Genomic DNA, 20938 nt, shown 5'->3' on the forward strand with positions numbered 1-20938 from the left:
CTCTGTTGCCCAGGCGGGAGTGCAGTGGTGTGATCTCAGGTCACTGCAACATCTGCCTCCCAGGTTCAAGCGATTCTCCTACCTCAGCCTCCTGAGGAGCTGGGACTATAGGTATGTGCCACCATGCCCAGCTAATTTTAGTATTTTTAGTAGAGACACGGTTTCACCATATTGGCCAGGCTGACCTCGAACTCCTGAGCTCAAGCCATCCTCCCGCCTTAGCCTCCCAAAGTGCTGAGATTACAAGCATGAGCCACGGCACCCGGCCATGCTTTATTTTTCCATGGAAATGACTGGGTAAGGTTTGAAGGTACTTCCATTCTCCCACATAATTAAACACACAAACTTTGTGACAATTTTTTTTTTTTTTTTTTTTTTTGAGATGGAGTCTCATCCTGTCACCCAGGCTGGAGTGCAGTGGCACGATCTTGGCTCACTGCAGCCTTTGCCTCCCAGATTCAAGCGATTCTCCTGCCTCAGCCTCTTGAGTAGCTAGGATTACAGGCACCCACCACCACGCCTGGCTAATTTTTGTATTTTTAGTAGAGACAGGGTTTCACCATGTTGGCCAGCCAGGCAGGTCTTGAACTACTGACCTCAGGTAATCTGCCTGTCTCAGCCTCCCAAAGTGCTGGGATTACAGGTGTGAGCCACCACGCCCAGCCGACAGTTTTTTTTTGTGGACATATTCATGGTCTGTTCAGAGAGATTGGTTGCCTATACATACAGTCATCATGAAAATAATATCAGAAATAATAAAGAAGGCAGTTATTGCTATTTCCCTTTATAAATTGGACCACGAAAATAAAAGGTTTGAAACCTAAAGCCATTGAGCTACAATTAAAACCCAGTGTTTTCCTCTGAGACCAATGTTCTCATCTAACCCAGTTCTTCTCAAAAGTGTAGTGCATAGATCATTTACTAAAAATCATCTGCTTTCGACTCAAAGTTGCTCAAGAAAAAAATAAAAGTAAAAACAAAAAAAACCCACCTGCAGTGCTTGTTTAAAACAAACATCCCTGGGCTACCCACCAGACCTACGTGGGCAGAATCTTGGGGCCAGGCCCCAAAAAGCTGTAGTTTTAATGCACTGCTGAGTTTTAAGACCCACTGTGCTAAGTTTACTTTCTGAAGAGAAGTATAATACTACCTAGAGCTTTTATTCTATAGGGGAAAAAATGACACTATTTTCATTGGCTCCCAAATCATAAACTTGTAACAACTATTCTGTTGCAAACCAAATGAGGGTTTTAAGCCTTGATATATACATTCAACTAACCTGACAATAAGTAGAGATATGATCGGTAAAAAATGTATTTCAGTAATAGATTATAGGTCAAAAAATACTTCTAGATTCGGCCAGGTGCAGTGGCTCACGCCTGTAATCCCAGCACTTTGGAAGGCTGAGGTGGGTGGATCACTTGAGGTCGGGAGTTTGAGAACAGCCCAGCCAACATGGTGACATCCCATCTCTACTAAAAATACAAAAATTAGCTGGGCGTTGTGGTGGGCGCCTGTAGTACCAGCTATTTGGAAGGCTAAGATATGAGAATCGCTTGAACCTGGGAGGTGGAGGTTGCAGTGAGCCGAGATCTCACCACTGTACTCCAGCCTGGGTGACAGTGAGACTCCGTCTCAAAAAAAAAAAAAAAAATAATCTAGATTCCCTCACCGTGTCTTAGGAACAGAAAGATTCATCCATCAAGTATTAAGACCTAAGAGGATACCATTGCTACAATGTAGGGCTAATCTCAGAAAATCTAAAAGGTGATTATTCTATGCAATAAAGAAGGTCATTTGCATCAAAAGCAAATGCACGTGTCCTTTTGCTAGGTTCACATTCTTCTTTCTCTAGTTTGGGTTCCAGAGCACAGAATGACTTTGTGATTTAAAACCACAGTTGCTGCGTGGACTGGGACTGGCTTTGAATATTAGTGTTGTGTATACTCACCAGCCACTACAGTAATTGGGTCTAGAACACAAGAGAAAAACTCTATTTTTCTGTGATTCCCCAGGGCTAGTTCTGGCAAGAAGAGATTCTGGCAGAGCTTTTGCTTCTGCAGTGATTTCAGAGACTTCGAGTGAGATAAGACAGGTCTAGGGCAAACAAGGGTACAAAGGGGAGACCAACGAGAGAAACGGCCAGAGTGGGAACTCAGGAGCCGAGTCTGGCAGGGCCGAGCACATAGTTGGGAGGGCTTTGTGTGTCTCGGGGTGGGTAAAGGATCAGTAAAATGGCTGGGTACTGTGATCCATGCCTGTAATCCCAGCACTTTGGGAGGCCAAGGTGGGCAGATCACTTGAGGTCACGAGTTCAAGACGAGCCTGGCCAACATGGCAAAACTCCGTCTCTACTAAAAATACAAAAATTAGCTGAGTGTGGCAGTGCATGCCTGTAATCCCAGCTCCTCAGGGCGCTGAGGCACGAGAATCACTTGAGCCTGGGAGGCAGAGGCTGCAGTGAGCTGAGATCACACCACTGCACTCCAGCCTGGGTAAAGGAGATTCCGTCTCAAAAAAAAAAAAAAAAAAAAAAAATCAGTAAGATGAGCTCCCTAGTGCATGGTGTCACCAGCTGTGTCAGCAGATGGGCAAATGCAAGGAGCCATGCAGAAGACCAGAGACCTGACAGAACTTGGACAAACCACCCTGAAGTATGGGTCACATCCAAGTTTGCCACCAGATATCAGGGATCAGTTTACAGGGAAACCTGGATTTCTAGGCAGGAACTGCAGTCCAGGAAAGCCCTGGGGTGAAGAGCAGTAAATCATTTTGCAGATTGGGAAAACATGGTAGAATGCCAACTTTTGATGGCACTGTGTGTGCTTAACTATGATATAATGAAGCCAGTAATTGAGGGTCTGGGTCACAGGGCATAGTCATCAATTATGAGTCTGTGGCAGGAGGTCATGGCAGGAAGCCAGATCCTAGGACCCTGATACTGGGGACTGTGGTAGAATAACATGCCCCAGATCCTCTACTCAGCCATCATCCACCATCAGGAGCTATGTATCTGGAGAATACATGAATAAGAAGCCACCTGTCACTGTCTTTCTAAAGCGAAAAGGAGGTGGGGTAAGCTAGGTTCTTATACTACACAATAGACAGACTCAAATTCCAGGAACTCCATATTGGTCTATGTTATTGGGAGACTCCATGGGGAGAACTTTAAAAGTGGTCTGTTGGCACTTTTGTTATTTCCTGCTCAGTCCACCATGGTGAGAAAAAGGTAGTGCTCACAGACCATGGTCAGTAGCAAAGTGTCCCTGACCATGAGCACAAGCTCAAGGCCAGCAGTCAAGAGGAGACCTCACCCCAGCCTCCACAGAAACCTATTTATCGGATGAGACGTTTGGGGCATTTGGCCAAGAAACCACACAAGTGACTCCCTCTGCTTCATGGTAGGTTATGTTTTGACAGTTAACAGGGAAAGAGAAAAAAATAGCCTTGCTATGGTGTGAAAATGGTTTGTCTCCACCAAAAGTCATGTTAGAATTTGATTCCTAAAGTCATGGTGTTGAGAGGTAGTAGAACCTTTAAGAGATGTTTGGGTCATGACGGTGCCATCATGAAGGTCATATGCCACTCTTGTGACACTAGGTTAGTTCTCGTGGGAGTGAGTGAGTTCTTGCTCTTGCAGGACTGGATTAGTTGCCTTTAGAGTAGGTTGTTATAAAGCAAGGTCACTCCTCGTGTGTTGGCCCTTTCACACGCACTCACTTGCACTTTTCCATCATGTTACAAAACTTTGTGCCAGAAGCTGCCACCAAGCCTTTGGACTTCCCAGCCTCCAGAACCATAAGCCAAATAAACTTCTTTTCTTGATAAATTATCCAGTCTCAGCTATTCTGTTACAGCAACAGAAAACAGACTAGGACAAGTCTTTTTATAAAAAATTCCATAAATGAGGGTATAGAGCTAACTTTTATTAATTCTTTGTAATACATGATCTCTTACTTGGTAAGGAGGGGAGAATATGATTTAGAGAGGAATGACCCCGGGTGTCCTCCCCTCCACTCCAACTAACCTAAACGAATCTACATAATGTGTTTAGAAAAACACACTAAAAGTTCAATAAATGCTAGCCATTTTTCTTACCCAAAGTTGCCCAGGTTGCAAGTGGCAGAACAAATATTGGGACCCAGACTTCTCTGAGACAGAAACTCATGCTCCAACCCACCACATTATTACTGTTATCAATGATTACCTTTTATCTGTCGTTTGGTTTAGTTGGGATGGTAAAAGATGAAAGAGCTCCAATAATTAGGTGTGCAGGCATTTGTGTTTTCGCTTATCAGACTTATGTTGTGTTATACCGTAGCCTCATAGGTTCAGAAAACTTACCTAAGCAATCAATTAGAACTCTTGTTTCTTTGTTTTTGTTTTTTAAAGAAAACTGATGAAACCAGAAAATTGATTGCGATAGTAATTTGTGTTTCTTCTTGCTACAGAATAAGAGCAACACATTAAAGAAAAAAAACCATATAAATATCAATAGACGCTGGAAAGACATTTGGTAAAAATCAACAGCCATTCCTAATAAAAATCTTAATTATAACAGGGCTAGAAGGAAACCACTTAAATGTATTAAAGACCACCAAGCCCAATAGTAAATGTTATTCTAAATGTTGAAAAAGTAAAGCTGTTTTGAATTGAGTCAGGAACTAGACTGGTGCATTTGCTTTTGCTACTATTTTTCCACATTGTTTGCAGGTTCTAGTGAATGCAGCAAAACAAAAGAGAGTATAAACATAGAAAAAAGAAAATTATCTTCTCATTAAAAATGTCACTGCAAAAAATTACAAACCACTTGAATAAATAAGATAATTTAATAAAGTGGCTACATATAAGATAAATATTTAGTTTATGTAATAGCTTTTTTCTCTAATCTGGTAATAAAAATCTAGAAATAGAATAGGAAAAGTACTTAACTCAATATAATGACCTCAAACTATAAATTATTTATGAATACATTTGGCGAGAAAGTCAGGAGACCTTTATAAAAAAAAAACCAATAAAATCAAATTGATGGAGAAATAAAAATACATTTTGTATTCTCAGATATAAACACTTAATGTCACAAAAATGCCAGTTATCCTAATGTTAATATATAATTTATTGCAATGCCCCATTGGAACCACAGACTGTTTTAATGGAATGGAATTTACGTTCATTTGAAAGAACAAATAAATGCCCATGAATAGACAAGAAAGTCCGAAATAAAACACTGATGAGAGGCGTTGATTTTATGAGACAGTCAATATACAAGCATCTACTAGAAAGCCATTTTGCCACAGTGGTTGTCAAATGTCAGCATGCATCAGAATTTGCTGGAGGACTTGTTAAAACACGGAAGACCAGGCTTCACCCAGAGTTTCTGTTTCAGTAGGTCTGGAGTGGAGCCCAAGACTTTGCATTTCTAACAAGTTCTCAGGTGACGCTGATGGTGGCTGCCGGGCTAAGGAATACTCTCAAATCAATATAGTGTTGACCAAAAAGAAGACAAACCAGTAGACTAGACTAGAAAAGCCAGGAATTAGCCTAGCATAAGTAAGTATTTAAGAAATGACAAAGGATGTCCATGAGGTGCCACTGGGTAAGAAAAGTAAGATGTATAACAGTTTGTATAATGTGGGCCAAGCACAGCGGTGCATGCTTGTAATCCCAGCTACTTGGGAGGTGGAGGCAGGAGTATTGCTTGAACCCAGGAGGCAGAGGTTGCAGTGAGCTGAGATCATGCCATTGCACTCCAGCCTGGGCAACAGAGTGAGACCCTGTCTCAAAAAAAAAAAAAAAAAAAAGTATAATGTGGTTTCAAAGGAAATGCAAAATTAAGTTTCTCATGGACCAGCTGGGCCCTATGAGACAGCTGGTACAGGGCTGTCTGAAGGACCACTTAAGAGGGAACATCAGACCAGACCCCCAGTGCAAAGGAGCTACAGGTATGACAGAATCCCTAGAAGCCGGAGAAGGAAGTGAACAGCTGAAATGGAAGTGGATTTTACCTGACATGAACACCACAGGTGGGTGATATTGACCAATGTAGAGTGTGGGAGGTCCTTGACAACACAAAAATGCCCACAAAATGTGAGAAAGAGGTGGCTTTAACCACCTGCCACGTCCAGACAGCTGAGACACTAGATCATCACAATAGTAATGATTACAACTGTGCCAGTCACAAGGAATAACCCCTGCTGTCCTTCCCTCCACGCCAAGCCCAAATTCCTGGTAACCCAGAGACCACAGCTGTGGAGCTCCAAGAGGAGCAGAAGAATCAGGTGAGAAGAGAGAACCAAGGCAACCAAACCCCTTCCCACAACCTGGGTCAGGGATGGGGTGCTGGGACAGTGACTTCCAATGGAACTTGCAGTTTCGACGACGGCATGTTAACGAGTTAACTGAGGACTTATGGAACCTCAAGTGACCATAGCACAGAACATTTTTATTGTCTAAGAGTGAGTAGAAAAATCTGCCTGTGTTTTTACCTGATGGCAGAGAAAGAATAAAATTAACGGACATGGAGAGACAAAAACAGAGTTGCTTTATTCCAAGAGTGTATTTCTTCAAGAGTTACATAAGATTATAAAATATTTAAATGAATTGCCATTGAAAAACAACTGAGATGTGTTTTTTTCTCCCCATTAGAAGATGATTATCTCTGTCCTCTGAGTAGGGAACTCCAGATTTTGGGGGCTACTAACAGCTGCAGAATTTCAACACCCTAGATAGAATGGTCTGGCACCTAGAAGATAAGCCTACTCACATCTCCCTCCAAAAGATTTTGTGCAAGAGGCGAAGGCTTGTTTAAAGGAGAGGAGATAAACTCTTGCTGAGAGTGGAAAGGCAGAAATGGTCTCCTGTGAGGTGGAGGCTTCCCTTCCAGAGGCTGAGAAAGAGCAGAGGTTGTGCGGTTTCTGAAAGTTGTAGAGACCTGTTCCCTCCTGTTGTTACCTCCCCAGGTGGGCTGAGTGCAGGATAGCTGTCTGGCAGACCAGTTTTTTTCTCAGGCTTAGAGACTAAATGGAAAAGATACTCTGAAGAGCTCCAGGGTCCAAGGGATGGCAGAGAGGAAAACTATCAGCATCTTTCTAAAGCAAAGGGCAAGAGGGTAACCATGGCAACCTGCAAAGAAGGACCAAAAGGACCCTCCTGGGCTCCAGGTACCACTCTGATGCTTACATGCCTCACAGAGATGGAAAGAGGCTCCTCAAACATGACTGAGAAGGAGTTTCTCACCACTGTGGTGAGGGAGATTGTGAGCTAGATTAACTCTGAATTAATAAGCCACTCTGGAACACAAAATATTTGGAGTATATCCATCTATGCTCTGGACAGACATCTACGTACTGTAAGCCAAATCCTTGAAAAAACAGAGGTTAGGCTGGGCATGGTGGCTCATGCCTGTAATCCCAGCAACTTTTGGAGGCTGAGGCAGGAAGATCATTAAAGCCCGGGAGTTTGAGGCTACAGTGAGCTATGATTGATTGTGCCACTACCGTCCAGCCTGGGTGATGGAGCAGGATACTGTCTCAAAAAACAAAAACAAAAACAAAAATGGAGGTTAGAGATGTTCACATTCTCAAACAATTGCTCAAGGTTGATTAGTTTGATCCTTCAATTGAGCTCATCAACCTAAAGTGAAAGAGGGAAAGAAATTAACTTGACACAGTGCTAATTCTACATGTGATAGCATTCTCCCAGGGTTGAAGCTATGTCCTCTTCCAACTTGCATTTTGCTTCAGGAAGACTATAATTACAACATCACTACGTCTTGTATGAACTTTCCCTTGCTCTCTGTGGCTGTGTGTCTCAGGCTGCCCTTGAAATCCAAGAATTGCCCAAGGCTTAGCCCACCTCTACTGGCTTCCTTCCCTTCCCCTCTCTTGCCTTTTCTTTCCCCCTTCTCTTTTCTTCTATGTTTAGGGGATCCCATCTGGTTCTATGCTGATGACTTTTGCATTTATTTCTTTAATCCAATCTCTCCCCCGAATTCTAGACTTTTATATACAACTGCTTACGAAACATCTCCATTTGGGCATCTAAGGACCATTTCAAACTTAAGTTCAAAATGTAATTCTTAAGCCCTCTCCCTCTCTAAAAATAGAAAAATAAATAAATTAAATAACTAACAATAAAATCCCCAGACTCTTCCCTCCCTTCATATTTCAGTAATGGGAATTCCACAGTTGCCCAAGTTACTTGTTACTTGCTGTCTTCTAGGAGTTATCTTCCCTACCACTTTCCCTCACGTTCCTTCCATCTAGTTGTGATGGTGAATATTGAGTGCTACCTTGATTGGATTGAAGAATGCAAAGTATTATTCCTGGCTGTGTCTGTGAGGATGTTGCCAAAGGAGATTAACATTTGAGTCAGTGGACTGGGAGAGGCAGATCCACCCTCAATCTGGGTGGGCACCATCTAATCAGCTACCTGCACAGCTAGAATAAAGCAGGTAGAAGGACACGGAATGACCTGACTTGCTGAGTCTTCCGGCCTTCATCTTTCTCCCGTGCTGGATGCTTCCTGCCCTTGAACATCAGACTCCAAATTCTTCAGCTTTTGGACTCTTGGACTTACACCAGTGGTTTGCCAGGGGCTCTCAGGCCTTTTGGCCACAGACTGAAGTCTGCACTGTTGATTTCTCTACTTTTGAGGTTTTGGGACTGGGACTGGCTTCCTTGCTCCTCAGCTTACAGATGGCCTATTGGGGACTTCACCTTGTGATCGTCTGGGTCAATTCTCCTTAATAAGCTCCCCTTCATATATACATCTATCCTATTAGTTCTGTCCCTCTAGAAAACCCCAACACATACACTAGTTTATCAGCAAGTTCTATGGTCTTCACCTTTGAAATAGCCCAGTCCTGGCACCTTCTCATTGCCCCATCATCACTTCTCTCTAACTGGTCTCCATTCCCCAACTTCTCCCTCTTTAGGTTATCTTCTACCCAGGAGCCACAGTGTTGATACAAACATACAAACTGGATCACGGCATTGATTCACATTCCGATTAGAGCTCAATAGCCTTACATAGGGTAAGGCTCTGCAAGGCTATCCCGGGCTCTCCATGATTTGACCTTTGTATCAGGGTCCCAGTGATGCTATTCCAAATTACCACACACTTAGTGGCTTACAACACAAATTTATTCTTTTATAGCTTTGGAGGCTATAGCTGAGCACAGTGGCTTATGCCTGTAATCCCAGCACTTTGGGAGACGCAGGTGGGAGGATTGCTTGAGGCCAGGAGTTTGAGGTCAGCCTAAGCAATGTAGCAACACCCTATATTTACAAAAAAAAAAAAAAATTAGCCGCGTGTGGTGGTATATGCCTGTAGTCCCAGCTACTTGGGAGGCTGGGATAGGAGGATCACTTGAGCCCAGGAGTTAGAGGCTACAGTGAGCCGATTGTGCTACCGGACTCCAGCCTGACAGAGTGGGACCCTGTCTCTTAAAAAACAAATTGGAAGTTAGAAATATAAAATCAAGGCATCAGCAGGATTATGTTCCTTCTGGAGGCTCTAAGGCAGAATCCATTTCCTCGCTTCTTTCAGCATCTTGAGGCTGCCTGCATCCCTTGACTCATGGGCTCATCCCTCTAATTTCAAAGCCAACAGTGTTGCATCTCCTGTTCTCTCTGACCTCTGCTTTTGTCCTCACGTCTTCTCTCTATCTACCTGGCCCTCCTGCCTTCCTCTTATGAAGACCCTTGTGATTACACTGGGGCCACTTTGGTAATCCAGGAGATCTCTCCTTCTCAAGGCCTTTAATCACATTGGCAAATTTCCTCTACTGTGTAAGGCAGCATAGTCTCAGGTCCAGGGGTTAGGACATGGACATCTTTGAAGGGCCATGATTCAGCCCACCACACCTGTTTAAATTAGCTCTAACCTTGTCTCCAAATACCTGCGTTAGCACTGTGGCTTTAGCCACAACTGGCCATCTTGCAAATCCTGGATACATGAAGTTTGTTCTAGATAACTGCTATCCTCTCAGAGAGGCCTTCCCTTTTGCATCCAATTTAGAATAGTCCTCCCCCAATACTTTATTCCCTTGTCCTACTTAAAAAAAAAAAAAACTTTTTAAGAGATGGGGTCTTGCTATGTTGCCTAGGCTGGAGTACAATGGCACAATCATAGTTTACTTCAGCCTCCAACTCCTGGGCTCAAGTGATCCTCCTGCCTCAGCCTCTGGAGTAGCTGGGACTATGGGCATGCCACCATGCCCATCTAATGTGTGTGTGTGTGTGTGTGTGTGTGTGTGTGTGTTTGTAAACACATTGTCTCACTATGTTGCCCAGGCTGGTCTCAAACTACTGGCTTCAAGCAATCCCTCCACCTCCACCTCCAAAGTTTCCGGGATTACAGGCATGAGCCACCACACCCAGCCTCATCTTACCTTACCTTTGATAGCACTTATTATTGACCTACTATATATTTATTTGTGCATTTCCCCTCTATCACATGAAATACTATGAGGATAGTGATATATATATCTATAGCTCTATATCTATATATCTATATTAATCTATCCATCTATACACATATACACACATGCACATACACAGATTTTGTTTGTTCACTGTCGTGTCATCAGTATCTGGAAGAGTTTGTGGCACAAAATAGGTACTCAGAAGTATTTGGTGCTGTATGAATAACTGAATGAACAATTATTCATTATTCTAGCTTTAGAAGGCCTAAGTGGGAGGATCGCTTGAGGCCAGGGGTTTGAGACCAGCCTAAACAACGTAACGAGATCCCATCTTTACAAAAACCAAAGATGGTGGGGGATGTCTTCAGAGCCTCAGAGCTCAGTAGCATTTTAAGTTCCTAAGTTGTAAGTCACTCTGTTTCTCTTCTTCCCACTTCTTGTTAGGAACATAATGAGCAGGAAGTAATAATGAGCAGGAATAAGGAGTTAGGAACATAATGAGCAGGAAGTGTGGAGGAGAAGGGCAACTCCACCTTGTATGCTAATCCACCATACTGACTCATGGTTAACCCTGTTCCTGGAATGCCTCTAAGACTTCCAGTGTATCTACTGCTCCTTGTGTAAGAACAGGTGCTTATTGTAAATCCGGCCCTTAGGTCAAACAATCTTCATGTGATCATATTTCAATTACCTTACCCATCCCTTCTGAATTGTCCTTTCCCTGTGGTATATAATCCCTGGGTCTTGAGGGTATTGGCATGAGATTTACCATCTTGTTTCACCGCTGCCCAAGACACATATATGGCTTCTATTTATATGTCTCCATTAAATGTTTCCTCCTGAGAAACTAGATATATCAGCCTCTTTCCTTCCTTCCTTTCTTTCTTCGACAGAGTCCCTCTGTTACCAGGTTGGAGTGAAGTGGCGCGAACTTGGCTCACTGCAATCTCCGCCTCCCAGGTTCAAGTGATTCTCCTGCCTCAGCCTCCCGAGTAGCTGGGACTACAGGTGTGCGCCACCACGCCCAGCTAATTTTTTGTATTTTTAATAAAGATGAGGTTTCACTATGTTGGCCAGGATGGTCTTGATCTCCTGACCTCATGATCTGCCCCCCTTGGCCTCCCAAAGTGCTGGGATTACAGGTGTGAGCCACTGCGCCCAGCCATATCAGCCTCTTTCGTTACCCTCTCAGCTTCCTGGGACTTTTGGGGATGGGTTTGCATAGACCTGCCCACCTTGAAACATATGCCTTAAGCAACTTGCACATGCAGTCCTGGAGGAGGTCCAGAATCTTGGGGGGTGTAAGCTGCCTGCTTCCCTTCCCTCCATCAAAACACTGGACAGGGCGGACACATCATCCTATCTGAATACTATGAAACTCAATAGAATACGAAACCCAACAGAAGCCACAGACCCTGAGGCTGGGGGCGATGATCACTGAACCATGAGTTCACCACGTTCCAGCTTGGGCCAGATCGATCTCTCGGTGGTGGTGATGGTTTACACTGGGAACAGTCACCTTTTAAAAATAATACTGAGGACTAAACTCTGATTCTTTTAAATCTTGCACAAATTCCTAGTTAAGGGGTCTGGGGATTCATGCCCTACAATCATAAATTCTAATCAGATGGGTTATATTTAACCTTACATATCATGATTTACTTTCCAACCCGACTCTGGCATAACATTACACAACAAGGAATCAAAATATTTTACCCCGAAACCTGTTTCTTTGCCATATTTTGAAATGGTTCTGCAAAGTTGTTCTTTGTGGGGGAAAATCTGCGTCTATAATAATCTCTATTAATGTAGCTAGATCTTTTTATTTCAGACCTTCCCAATGCTAAAAAGACTAACTAAAATTTGAATAGGAAACCTTGTCATCTATTGTCTCTAAGGGCAGCCACTGTAAGACTTCAAAAGAACTTTGGTCTCCGCAATCTTTATCTTAACCTGAACATTCCCTTTCTATCAATTCCAGGTCTTTAGACAAACTCAACCAATTGTCAACCAGAAAACGTTAAAATTTCACCTATAGCCTGGAAGCTCCCTGCCCCCTCCGCTTTGAGTTGTCCTGCCTTTCTGGACCAAACCAATGTTATTTCTTTTTTCTTTTTTTTGAGATGGAGTCTTGCTCTGTCGCCCAGGCTGGTGTGCAGTGGCATGATCTCGGCTCACTGCAACCTCTGCCTCCCAGGTTCACACCATTCTCTTGCTGCAGCCTCCCAAGTAGCTGGGACTACAGGTGCCCGCCACCACACCTGGCTAATTTTTTTGTATTTTTAGTAGAGATGGGGTTTCACCATGTTAGCCAGGATGGTCTTGATCTCCTGATATCGTGATCCGCCCACCTAGGCCTCCCAAAGTGCTGGGATTACAGGCGTGAGACACCGCGCCCAGCCACCAATGTTATTTCTTAAATGTATTTGATTGATGTCTCCTGCCCCTCTAAAATGTATAAAACGAAGCTGCACCTGGACCACCTTGGGCACTCGTTCTCAGGACCTCCTGCAAGCTGTGTTCACTCATATTTGGCTCAGAATAAATCTCTTCTAATATTTTACAGAGTTTGACTCTTTTCATCCACAACATTGTCTTTTTTTTGGGAGTGAGTTCTGTTGGGACAGAATGAGCAAACAGAGAATTGCTGAGATTAGCACATAAACTACAAACCAAACAAACAAACAAGAGTGAGACGCGCTGACCACGAGCAGACAGATTTGCCAAATGTTTCTGACTATTACACATCCCCGGCTCTCTCTTCCTGTGGTTCTATTTTCATCCTTTCCCCTCTTTGGGGAGAAATTCACAGAAGTCTTGCAAACCTTGCTGTACAGCCTGCAAATCAGGAAGGAACCACAAAAGCAACAAGCTCATTTCCGTAGTAACAGGCTCAGGACCATCCCGGCTGCCAGTACGATGAGCCGATTTAATTCCTTCCCAACAAACATATCCACAATTTTAACATGTGAATGGCAGAAAAAAGTTAATCTGAGGGGTCTAGAGAAGATAGCTGGCTGAAAAATTCAGGGTGGGTTCCAAGTCCCAGCAAAGAATCCATCCCACTGTTAACACAAGTCCAAAAGAAAGTTGTAAGTCTTCTCTGCTTTGAAAGGAGTGATTCATCATTTCACAGTCACCTACAAAGCCCTTGCCCCACCACCGCAAGGCGAATGTCTCCTTTGAAAGCTTCATTGTTAAATCCAGCAGGGTCCTTAGGACAGCTCAAAGTCACAGCAGCCCAAGTTGGAATAGGCTGGCCTGAAGTGCCCTGGAAGGAATTTTTGGCAGATCCTGCCTTTCCCTTCAGTGTCCAACGCTTCAGCCACTGCCACGCCCCCTTAGCATGTCACTCACGTCTTTGTGTTGAAAGGAATCAGGATAAAGCTTCATGTGCTCTTTCACTCATGCAAGAAGTCTGCGGTCAATTATTGCAAGCCTTCTGGCTGGGTGCGGTGGCTCACCCCTGTAACCCCAGCACTTTGGGAAGCCAAGACGGGCAGATCGCCTGAGCTCACGAGTTCGAGACCAGCCTGGCTAACATGATAAAATCCTGTCTCTACTAGAAATACAAAAATTAGCCAGGCTTGGTGGTGGGCGCCTGTAATCCCAGCTACTCTGGAGGCTGAGGCACAAGAATCACTTGAGGTTGATCGCACCACTGCACTCCAGCCTGGATGACAAAAGTGAGACTCCGTCTCAAAAAATAAATAAATAAATAAATAAATAAAATATTGCATGCCTTCTACGTTATGGGGTAGCATTCTGCAATAAGGATCCAAGCTGAGAAATGGTGTTTGCTGCTGAAGAATTCACATTCTACTGGGGCACAGAGACATGCCCTGAAACCATAAAAATGGGGGCATAGCAAAATAGGATTAGGTACAAAGTGCCGTGAGAACTTAGGGGAGAGAGTGTCTACCTTAGTTGAAGGAACCATGAGCTGCATCGTAGAGGGTGAGTGAGATTTTGCTAAGGGAAAATTCTGAACAGAGGAAACTCCAAATAATGTTACAAATGTGTTAAGGTGTAAGAAGGACGCCACGGTTGGGGAGCATCAAGAGATTTTGTGCGATAGGGGTGGGGGTGTCAGGAGGAGATCTGTGAGGTTGGCAAGACGGATACAGTTCTGCTCATCAGGATCTTGAAACTCTACTCAAGTGTTTGGGCTTGATCTGTAAAGCCAAGTGCACCAGGCACATACCACGGATGGTTTTAGCTGGCAAGTCCATAATTATGTTTTTGTTTTTGAGATGGAGTTTCGCTCTTGTTGCCCAGGTTGGCGTGCAATGGTGCAATCTCGGCTCACTGCAACCTCCACTTCCTGGGTTCAAGCAATTCTCCTGCCTCAGCCTCCCAAGTATCTGGAATTACAGGCATGCGTCACTACGCCTGGCTAATTTTGTATTTTTAGTAGAGATGGGGTTTCTCCATGTTGGTCAGGCTGGTCTCGAACCCCCCACCTCAGGTGATCCACCTGCCTTGGCCTCCCAAAGTGCTGGGATTACAGGAGTGAGCCACCGTGCCCAGCCCATGATTATGTTTATAGTTTTGGAAAAGAGCTCTGGTAGCAAACGTAGGCGGAGGGAGATTAGAGTGGGGGTCTCTGCAAAAGTCAAAGCAAGAGGTAATCAAGGTGTGAATTGAGGCAGCCGCAGTGCAGGAGAGAGGAGGGGATGCAAGTAAAACGTGCTCAGGGATTTAGAGTTAGCAGAGTCTGGCGAAGGCTGGAGATGGAAGGTGAGAAGGAGGAAAGCAGGTGGACAAGGCTTACCTTGAATTACACAGTGAATGCTGCTACGGAGAATGTGTGTGCAAAATGTGTTGCAATAAGTGATGGCAGCATGGGTGTTGTGGGCTTGGAGGGCATGATTCCTTCAACTGGGACCCGTGGAGTTTGTTGTGTCTGTAGAGCAACCGGTGCATACGTGCATTAAACTTGCAACCACAGCACTGAAGTGTTGAATTGAGTCTGGGCAGAGAAGGAGAGCTGTGAGGATCATAGGGAAGTCTGGGATAAAAGCATAGGCTGGAATAAGACCTCCCAGAGTTTGGGGGCAATGTAACATAAGAAGAGGGCTAAGGAGTAGGGTCTGGGTAACAAAAATGCTTAAGATGCTGGAAGAAGAGAAGGCTGAGAAAGAACGGTCAAACAATTTTGGCTAACTGGGAACAAAAAGCATCTGAAAAACCAACGGGCTGCCAATGGGCATGGGTTTATTTTGGGGGGAGACGAAAATGTTCTAAAATCGACTGTAGGGATGACTGCAGAACTCTATGAATATACTGAAAACCGCTGACTTGTGCACTAAAAATGGGGGATTGTATGGTTTGTGGATTGTATCTCAATGAAGCCATTATCGAGAGAGAGAGAGAAAGGCATTTTTTCTAAAAAAAAAAAAAAGCAAAAAACAAAAAACAAAACAAAACAAAAAAGCAATGAATACCTATGTCCAATACAGCCAAAGGTCAATAAAGAAAGGGCTAAAAAGTAGTCTTTGATGTTGCTAATTAGGACAGTAGTGTTGATCTCAGGGAAGGAGGCATCAATAAAGTGAAGGGAACAGAAACCATATGGCAATAGGTTGGGTGAGAAGGGAGTTAGTCGTTTCTAGGGTAGTTGGGTGGTTAACAAGTTCACAGGCAGAGTTCGGAGCTGGTAGTGAGGACATGGAAAGGAGGTGGTGGCAAGAGGGGTGATGTGATGGGGCCCGTTCCTAAAGCAGAAAGGGGAGGAGGGCAGGGGACCCAGAGCTTGGGGTGGGGTGCTTTGGGCAGAGGGAGACACCATGATGCCAGTGAATTCGGCAAATGAGGCAAAAGAATGAAGAATGTTCAGCTTCGATGTTCCTTTTTGTTCATCATGTAGGAATCCAGGCCACTGCTGAGGAGGAGGGAAGCCGCAGTGTGGTCGGGAGATCAGGAAAGGTAGGAACAACTTGGGGTACCAGCTACACAGAAGAGAAAAAGTACAGGCTGGGGACAGGTGCAGGAACTGCACCACAGTGCCCAGGACCCAGGTGCAATGTGAGATCAGGTGTCTTAGTTCCTTCTGGCTGCTACAACAAAATATCATAAACTGGGTAGATTCTAAACAACTGACATTTACTTCTCACAGCTTTGGAGGCTGGGAAGTCCAAGATCAAGGCATCAGCAGATTTGGTGTCTGATGACCTGGTTCCTAGATGGCACCTTCTTCCTGCGTCCTCATGTGGTGGAAGGCGAACTCCTTTGGGGCTCTTTTATTTATTTTGACAAACATAACATTTTAATAGATGAAATAAATACTCCAGTACATGCAAGGTAAAAACTTGACGTTGGGGGAAAAAAAAATCACTCTATAGTGTAAATTAAAAAATAAAACACATGCTCACAGTAGCTTCCCCCCATTTGCAAATCACTGGGGCTCTTTTATAAAAACACCAGTCTCATTCATGAGGACTCCACCTTCATGACCTAACCACCTCCCAAAAGGCCCCACCTCCAAATACCATGACCTTGAAGGAGATTAGGGTCTCAACCTATGAATAAGGGGGGACACAGACATTCCGACCCCACACCATGGATTTGTGATTGTGTTGAAAAGAATTTGAGTCACTTGGCTAGGCACGGTGGTTCAAGCCTGTAATCCCAGCACTTTGGGAGGCTGAGGTGGGCAGATCACCTGAGGTCAGGAGTTCAAGACCAGCCTGGCCAACATGGCGAAACCCTGTCTCTACTAAAAATACAAAACTTAGCCATACGTGGTGGCACATGCCTGTAATCCTAGCTACTCTGGAGGCTGAGGCAGGAGAATCATTTGAACCTGGGAGGCAGACGGTGCAGTGTGCCGAGGTTGCACCACTGCACTCCAGCCTGGGTGACAGATCTAGACTCCATCTTGGGGAAAAAAAAAAAAAAAGAATGAGTCACTTTAGATTGTAAATTCTCAGAGAAACACAACAGTGGCTGATTTTGAGGTTATTTGAGTTGAATCCCCTTCCATTCCCTGAATGAGAGGGATGAGAATGAGAACAGAGCTTTTATTTATTTATTTTTTTGGAGACAAGGTCTCACTATGTCACCCAGGCTGAAGTGCAGTGGCACAATAATAGCTCTCTGCAGCCTCAAACTCCCAGGCTCAGGCGATCCTCCTGCCTCAGCCTCCCAAGTAGTTGGGACTACAGGTATGCTACTGCACCCAGCTGAGAACAGAATTTTTAGGAACAGAACCCAAGATGGGCACATCAGCCACGACAAATGGTGCCTTGGAAGTTGCTATGCTCTGGAGCCATTACTTGTTTAAAGGGGTGGGACTGGTCCATGTTCTGCCTTCTCCAACCAGACTGTGACATAGAACACTCATCTTCCCCTCCCTCCTTTCCACACAGTTCCTGGGCTTCTGATTCCCTCTTTCTCTCTCCATACTGTGTTCCTCCTTTATTCTAGCAATATTTTGTTAAAGTCTTTAAAGACCTTTCATTACAATAGCAACACATGCTCATATAAAATAGAAAAATTAAGAAGAAAAAAAATTATCCATAATATTTTATCTAGACGTAACTACTGATAGTATTTGATATATCTCTTTCCAATATCTTTCTATGCACCTATACCTATATACCTATACCTACATGCACCTATGTTTTAACATTGTTAAGGTCAAATGTGCAATTTTGTTTTCTAGCTTTGTTTTTTTTTTTTTTGAGATGGTGTCTCACTCTGTTGCCCACACTGGAGTGCAGTGGTGCAGTTATGGCTCACTGCAGCTGGAAACTCCCCAGGTTCAGATGATCCTCCCACTTCAGCCTCCTGAGTAGCTGAGACTACAGGCATGCACCACCATGCCCAGCTCATTTTTGTATGTTTGGTAGAGACAGGGCTTTGTATGTTTGGTAGAGACAGGGCTTTGCTATTTTGTTCAGCCTAGTTGCGAACTCCTGGGTTCAAGCAATCCACCCACCTCAGCCTCCCAAAGTGCTGGGATTACAGGTGTGAGCCACCATGCCTGGCCTTGTTTCCTAACTTTCAACCTAAATGTCTACCCTTTAATAACCTTCTCCTAGTTATTAAATCTAATTGTAAACACAATTTTCATTCCATAACATAAGAACATTCTTGTGTTCTTAGTTTGTTTTGATTTTTATTTTATTAAAAATGCAACAAAAGCAAAGGAACTCTAATTTTTGTCCATAGCTCTTGCTTCCTAGAAATCGAACTATTAGTTCAAGTCACCATGAATATTTTAAAGATTCTTGATACCTGCTTCCCAATTGCTTTTCAGAAGGCTCATTATTCTTCTGGACTTACTTGACACAAGCCATGTTCAAGGGAGCCCTGTTCCAACTTCCATGGTGCTTTCTCCAGAAGCTGCCTATCAAACTGGTTAAGAGCAGGGACTCTGGAGCAAAATTATTTATCCCAGACTCCCACCTCTGCCACAGCTGTTGTCTTTGGGGAAGCTACTTAGCTTCTTGGTGCCTCCATTTTCTCATCAATAAAATGGAAGGATAATGACAGTGCCTATTGCATAAGGTTCTTAAGAGAACTAAAAGTATCAGAATTTGTAAAGTGCTTTCCTAGCATATAACAAGTGCTATATGGCGGGCGTGATGGCTCACGCCTGTAATCCCAGCACTTTGGGAAGCCAGTGGGCAGATCACTTGAAGTCACGAGTTCGAGACCAGCCTGGCTAACATGGTGAAGCCCCGTCTCTACTAAAAATACAAAAATTAGCTGGGCATGGTGGCTCACGCCTGTAATCCCAGCTACTCTGGAGTCTGAGGCAGAAGAATCACTTGAACCTGGGAGGCAGAGGTTGCAGTGAATCAAGATTGCCCCACTGCACTCCAGTCTGGGCGACAGAGTGAGACTCTGTCTCAAAAAATAAATAAATAAATAAATAAAAACAAGTGCTACGTATATGTTTGTTAAATTAAATTGATTATGTAGACTACAAGCCTGAGGGCAGAGACTATATCATGCCTGTCTCGGTATTCAGAGCTCCCAGCTTGGTGACTGGCACACAGGTACTCAATAAATAAATGTTTATTGAAGTGCACAGAACTTTGGCCACACTGAATATTTTCATCACTATTTAATATTTGCTGATTTGATAGTCTGATATTGTATCTTGTGCTAATTTATATTTCTTTTATCATGAATGAAGTTTGATAGATTTTTAAAAAATGATTATCGGCCATCTATTTTTCTGCTTTCATTCATCTGTTCCTGCTTTTTGCTTACCTAACTATTGAGATTCTAGTATTTTTCTCATAAAATAAAGATCCACGGCCAGGCGCAGTGGCTCATGCCTGTAATCCCAGCACTTTGGGAGGCCGAGGTGGGCGGATTACTTGAGGCCAGGAGTTCGAGACCAGCCTTGGGCAACATGGCGAAACCCCGTCTCTACTAAAAATGCAAAAATTAGCCAGGCATGGTGGTGCCCACCTGTAATCCCTGCTACTCAGGAGAATCGCTTGAGCCTGGGAGGCAGAGGTTTCAGTGAGACGAGATCATGCTATTGCAATCCTGGATGACAGAGTGAAACCCCATTTCCTCCCCCGCCAAAAAAAAATCCAAATTCTTTTCTATAATTATTATAGATATTTTTCCTGGTTTCTTTTGTGACTTTCAATTTCATGTGTGCTGGGCTTTGACAGCAGAGTAAACAGAGGGGCTTACAAAGCCCTCCTCATTCACAGGCTTGAGAAATATCTACTTCTGTCTCCTTTCACGTTTTGTATGTTCTGAGTTTTGTATGTTTCTAATAGTTAGAGAATTAACAAAACAGCTAACTCTCTAACTAATAAATGACGTGAGAACCTCGTCATTTATTTTTTTGGAGACAAACTTATTTTTGTCTGCATGTCCTAGCTTTTAGGAAGCTTAAAATGATCATTGAGGTGTGATGTGTCCAACTTGCAAGGCTTTGAAATTGACTCTGAAAAGCCAATAAAAAGGTTCTGTTTAATAACTCCTTTTTTTCATTTTCTTTTCCTGGTTCATTACGTTAGATACCACTGTCAACAGCCCACATTTTCTCAATAAGCTATCTTATCCTGGTGGTTCACCACTGGGAAGATCCTGCACCCTCAGGGGACATTTAGCAATGTCTAGAGATATTTTTGGTTGTTTACAACTTGGCTGGGCAAGGGTGGGGGAGATCCTACTGGCGTTTAGTGGGTAGAGGCCAGGGATGCTGCTAAACACCCTATGATGTACAAGAAGGCCTCCCACTACAAAGAATTGTCTGGCTCAAAATGTCAATGACGCTGAGGTGGAGAAACCCTATTTTAAACTGAAGAGTACAATCTAGTTGAAAGAAGGTGTTTCTGGCCAGGTGTGGTGGCTCATGCCTGTAATCTCAGCACTTTGGGGGGCTGAGGCGAGGTGAGCGGGTCACTTGAGCCCAGGAATCAAGAGCAGCCTGGCCAACATGGCGAAATCCTGTCTCTACTAAAAATACAAAAATTAGCTGGGTGTGGTGGCGCACACATGTAATCCCAGCTACTTGGGAGGCTGAGGATGGAG

At 43.8% G+C, this 20938-nt stretch overlaps 1 protein-coding gene across 6 annotated transcripts in view; it reads right to left on the minus strand.

Annotated features, from left to right (window-relative positions):
* CALN1 (calneuron 1) overlaps positions 1-20938 on the minus strand; it is a 668056-nt gene that overhangs the window by 92163 nt on the left and 554955 nt on the right. The window lies entirely within an intron of this gene.

The sequence above is a fragment of the Pongo pygmaeus genome, chromosome 6 (genome assembly GCF_028885625.2).
Source record: "Pongo pygmaeus isolate AG05252 chromosome 6, NHGRI_mPonPyg2-v2.0_pri, whole genome shotgun sequence".
In the NCBI taxonomy this organism is placed as follows: domain Eukaryota; kingdom Metazoa; phylum Chordata; class Mammalia; order Primates; family Hominidae; genus Pongo; species Pongo pygmaeus.